At 36.8% G+C, this 5784-nt stretch overlaps 1 pseudogene; it reads right to left on the bottom strand.

Moving 5' to 3' along the window:
• Positions 1 to 4105: 4105 nt before the first annotated feature.
• LOC135363654 (prothymosin alpha-like) lies at positions 4106 to 5510 on the bottom strand (annotated as a pseudogene).
• Between the last annotated feature and the right edge of the window lie 274 nt (positions 5511 to 5784).

The raw sequence follows: 5784 nt of genomic DNA, 5'->3' as shown, positions 1-5784 counted from the left end.
GGAAATCCAAATCAAAACCTCACTGAGATACTACTTCACACCAGTCAGAATGGCTAAAATTAACAAGTCAGAAAACAATAGATGTTGGCGAGGATGTGGAGAAAGGGGAACCCTCCTACACTGTTGGTAGGAATGCAAGCTGGTGCAGCCACTCTGGAAAACAGTATGGAGGTTCCTCAAAAAGTTGAAACTAGAGCTACCCTGTGACCCAGGAATTGCACTACTGGGTATTTACCCCAAAGATACAAATGTAGAGATCCGAAGGGGCACCTGCACCCCAATATTTATAGCAGCAATGTCCACAATAGCCAAACTATTGAAAGAGCCAAGATGTCCATCGATAGATGAATGGATAAAGAAGATGTGGTATATATATACAATAGAATATTATGCAGCCACCAAAAAAATGAAATCTTGCCATTTGCAACAATGTGGATAGAACTGGAGGGTATTATGCTGAGCGAAATAAGTCAGTCAGAGAAAGACATGTATCATATGATCTCACTGATATGAGGAATTCTTAATCTCAGGAAACAAACTGAGGGTTGTTGGAGTGTAGGGGGGTGTGGGAGGGATGGGGTAGCTGGGTGATAGACATTGGGGAGGGTATGTGCTATGGTGAGCGCTGTGAATTGTGTAAGACTGTTGAATCACAGACCTGTACCTCTGAAACAAATAATACATTATATGTTAATTAAAAAAAAAAAGAAGAAGATAGTAGGAAGGGAAAAATGAAGGGGGGAATCGGAGGGCTAGACAAACCATGGGAGACTATGGACTCTGAGAAACAAACTGAGGGTTCTAGAGGGGAGGGGGGTAGGGAGATGGGTTAGCCTGGTGATGGGTATTAAGGAGGGCACGTACTGAATGGAGCACTGGGTGTTATATGCAAACAATAAATCATGGAACACTACATCAAAAACTAATGATGTAATGTATGGTGATTAACATAACATATAAAATAAAATTTTTAAAAAATGGATTTTTCTTTAGCAGAACTAGAGCATATATTGGAAGGTACTGGATTTGGAGTCAAGAGGCTCTATATGTAGACACAGGTATGTTTAAAGTAGCTATAGACTACTGGATCCCTCAGAGACAGAGTTCCAATATACTATGATTCCATGACAAAGTCACCTTATTTTTTCTAAACTATTCAATTAAATCTATAAATTACAACAACAAAAAACATATGGGTGAAAAATCTTTCTCAAAATATATAGCTAAATTTTTTAGAAGTATCACAATACTACCATAAATTTAAAAAGGGGGTACATCTTTAATTTATAGTTCCTAGAACCTAGAGAATACTGTCAATTTAAATTCAATGATGCATGCTTGGCAAATACCACTCAACACCTGAAATAAAATAATTATCTATATTTATTACTTGGACTAACATTTTCACAAGCTTTGCTAATTATTACTGTTTCATAGATAATTTTCTTAAGTGCCTATGAGATATAGACTGTTCACTCCAAAATCTTAATTCCAAGTCACATAATTTTTTATCCCAGCTTAACCATTTCAGTGAATTTTCAGATACTCAGGTTAAATAGCATGAGGTATTTGGAAACTCTGAGATGAGTAATAGATATCGTAAGAGAGCATTGCCATATATAATAATATGTGACCTCTATTTCTCTCAGCTTTGGTACTCAAAATAGAAAATTTTTCACCTTCAAATTCCCAGAGTCCATCAAGAGGCTGATCTGCTTACCCTGGTGGTGATGGCGGATCATCAAAGAAAGCATTCACTTCTATCAGTAAGCCTTGAATCCTAAATTTAAACTCGAGAGTCACAGGCCTGTGCAACATTAGTAAGTTGTCCCATGTAGTAACCCTATATTCCAGCCATCAAAAAGAGACAGAAGAGCAAATACGGTAAGTAAAGAAAGCAATGTATTTCTTGCTCCCCAGGTCTTGATCAAATTAAACTTAAATAGCATTTTTTTTTACTAATATCCTCAAGGCAATCAACATCCCATTATATTTTAAAGAATTCTATTAATTGCAGTAAAACGTTTTTGTATGGTATTCACTCATAGCAAAATTTGCACCAAAAATACTTTGAGGAATTGCTTTTTGTGACTTAATACACAGGTACATTTATTTATGTAGTATTTACAGTGTTCAACAACGTGAATTTGCTTTTATTCATTCCACAGATAATTTTTGAGGACAAACTGTGTGTGCAGTTTCTCACTAGGTCCTACAGAGAAAATTGAAAGAAACTGAAGATATAATCCCTGCCCTAAAAGAACATCTAATCTTTATAATCAGAAAGGAAGACAAAATGTATATCTACAAAATAATTAATAAGTTCAAGGAAACATAGATTTAGAACCAGACTGGATTGCACAGAAAAGTAACAGAAACATGAAGATAAATGTGAAGTTATAGTAGTCAGAAAATGCCTCCTGGGACTTGAGCTTCACAAGAAAGGAAAATACATATGCTGAATATAACTATCTTGGATAGCTTATTTGGAGTGTTTACTTAGCCTACTTTAATTTCAAGTTTTTCAAAAGCTGAAGATACCGACATCAGTTGGTCAGCATTTACTGTTCACATTCCATGCTAGGCGCTGACTCCTATGTATTCCACCACCCTAAATCTATTTGAACATTGTTCTTACCTAGGTATACATTAAATATTTATTAAGTGTTAATCAGTTAATGAAACATTTTTTGTGTAGCCACCATCTGCTTTTTCTGTGCTACATGTTAAAACTACAAAAACAAGACATTTCCGTTGCCCTCGGGTGACTCACAATCTAGTGGAAAAGAGAACTATAAACAATATATGAGAAAACTGTGAAAAGTGCTTTAATAGAAGCTTGGGAACACAGAGCAGGAGCCTCTAGTTCTGACGGTGGGAACTGGAAGAGTGGGGAGTACCTCAAAGATCTGACAGAAGTTACAGTTAAAGATGTGTAGGAACAGAAGAGAAAAGGAAACAGTGTGTTACAAATGGGGAAAAAATAGCATGAACAAAAGCACAGAGCATGTTGAAAACTGGTAATGCTGGTAGAAGTGGGTGCAGATCCCAGGAGCTAACATCAGAGTTTATGCTGAAGCCACGTGGAACCACTGGAGGGTTTTAAGCAGAGAATTTACTGACAAGGTTTATGTTTTAGAAGAATCACTTTGGAGGATGTATAGAAGAACAAAAATACTCTAAGAAATTTTGAAGTCTTATCTAAAATTTATTTTTCTAACCCAACTTCCCCTAACTACACTGGTAAACTTTCATTTTCAAAGTTATAGTCTTTTATTTCAAATGATTCTTTTGAAATGTCTTAAGAGAAAATGATCTTAAAGAATTCAACTCAATTCAGTAACAATGGAACTCTTTATTCCCTCTCTGCAACATAATACTTCCTGAATGTCCCCATGCTAGATACACTCATGCTTCCTCAATTATTCCTTTCTCATTATATAAAGAAAATTAACCAAAGTTATTCTGAGGGAAGGAAAGAAAGCAAAATTTAGGCCAAGAATAAATTACTGTAAGCACTGAATGCTATAGGTTTAAACAGCCATTTAGAGAACTATCCCATCATAAAAGCAAAAGAAATTTATCTGCACAAAAGTTTAAAACTCCATACATTCAATGGTATTATTGTTCTTTTGCTCCTAAACATTCTCAAATTATGTCTAGCTCTGAGCTACTTTTGCATAGAAAAAGAGTTGGAACAATTTTAAAATGTATTATGTTGAGGGTTTTTTTTTTTCTCTCTACAAATAGATCATGTTCTAATATCTCAAAATGGTCAAAGGCATTCTTCTGGCAACTTGCAAATATCAGTAAAACTATCACCTTTAGTAAAAATTCAAAATGTCAAATTATCTTAATTTTATAGGAAATTTTAGTTGTTTTGTTATATAGTTTAAAAATATCAAATGCCAACAAGAAAACTTAAAGAACAAAATAAAATTAATATGCATGGACAGAAAGCACATATCTTTTATTCTAGTATTCAAATGTTCTCTGGTATGAAACTTCTTAAACGAGGTATTTATTTTATTAAACACACTTAGTATATAAAGAAAAGCTTAAATGCAAAAATAAAATAAAAACCCCACAACACCATACGTGGCAGTTTTGGGCTATCCTAATGTTCAATTGCTGATGCAATTATGATGTCAATCCCATTCTGAAATACCTGATGTTTACTAAATTCTCAACTGCTTAAAGAAAGCTTTCTATTCAACTGGTGAATTTCCCATTTGATGCCAACACTACATAGAACAGAATTTGGCCTGATGAAGCTTTAGTTTTAGTTTTAGTTTCTTTTCTTTTCTTTTTTTTTTTTTTTGTTAGAACAACTCAGCAAAATAAAATTCCGTTTTATGGTTGGACAACATTGTTTCACAAATACATCAAACAGGCCAAAAAAAATAAACAGCAACTTCATAGACAAAAAAGGAAAAAAAGAAACCTTTTATCTCTGGCCTTTTTAACCATCTCATACAAACCCACTACTTATAGTACAGCTAAGTACATACACAAAAAAAGTTACTGGAATGCTCGGAGTAAGATTGTTTTTTTGTTGTTGTTTTTGCTTTTTTTTACAAGGTTTTTTTTCTCCTTTGAGATTATAATGAACATGGTCACACCACAAGTAAAGTCAGAAGTAGGACAGAGAACGCTCCAAAGGCTGGTTTGGTCATCCGAGATCATTAAAAATGATTGACCCCTAACAATATGTACAAAAATATAAAATGTCAATAAAAAATACAAACACATTTTCCTTTTTAAAGTACTTTTAAGAAAAAAAGCAGGGCCTTGGAAGTTTGGGTTCTTTCTTCCTCCCCTGTTGCAAATTCACGTTGCGGTTTTGGCTGCGTGGCGGAGAGCGTGTGTCATCTGCGGGTGGCGCCGCCGCGTTGGGCAGGCGGGCGGGACTCTACTCCAAGGTGACCACGCTTAGATTCTGAGACGGGAAGTGGAGGGTGACTAGGTCACGGTGGCCTTTTTTTGGTTAAGTTTAACTGTTCCTTTTTTGCTGCCTAGTCACCCTCCTCAGTCTTCTGCTTCTTGGTGTCGACATCGTCATCCTCATCATCTTCAGCTGCCCGTTGCGCGTAGCTGCCTCGGCCTCCTCATCTTCATCTCCATCCTCTTCCTCGCCATCGCCTTCCTCCTCCTCCTCCTCCTCCTCCCCCGCTTCTTCCTCTTCTTCATCTCCCTCACTGTCAGCCTCCTGCTCCCCCTTCTCCTCGTTAGCGCTCCCATTAGCAGGCGCGTCTCTTCCATTCTCTGCCTCCTCCACAACTTCCTTCTTCTCCTTTAAGTCCTTGGTGGTGATCTCGGAGCTGGTGTCCACGGCCGCGTCTGACATGATGGGGCAGCGGGTGATCCGATGCAGCGGATTAAAAAGAAAGCAAGAGTTCGAGGACTCTGGCGAGAAAGCTGCCGGAGTCCGCGGTGGCGGAGGTGGTTGTGGCGAACGCGGAGCCGGACGCGGGAACAGTGCAAAGATGGCTTTTCAGAGCAGCCAGTGGGGCAGTTTTGGTTTCTTAAATCAAACTTCCACAAAGGAATAATACATCACCTATAGTAACAGGGACATGCTATTTGGCCAAAAATGTTACGATTCCTGAAAGGCAACACTGAATTTTTCTAAACTGGAGTAAGTAAACTTCTAAAAGTCAATAAAAGAGCAGATAACACTCTTAACAGACATGTCTTATTTAGCTATATAACCTTTTACTGATTTCTTTTTTCATTTTTTTTAAATTTAAGTAAAATTGACATATAATATTATATTAGTTTCAG

Source organism: Mirounga angustirostris, unplaced genomic scaffold (genome assembly GCF_029215605.1).
Source record: "Mirounga angustirostris isolate CCGP_5_RB_7025 unplaced genomic scaffold, mMirAng1.0.hap1 SCAF_2, whole genome shotgun sequence".
NCBI lineage: Eukaryota > Metazoa > Chordata > Mammalia > Carnivora > Phocidae > Mirounga > Mirounga angustirostris.
The sequence above is the reverse complement of the archived record's forward strand: the minus strand, read 5'-3'. Positions and strand labels throughout refer to the sequence as shown.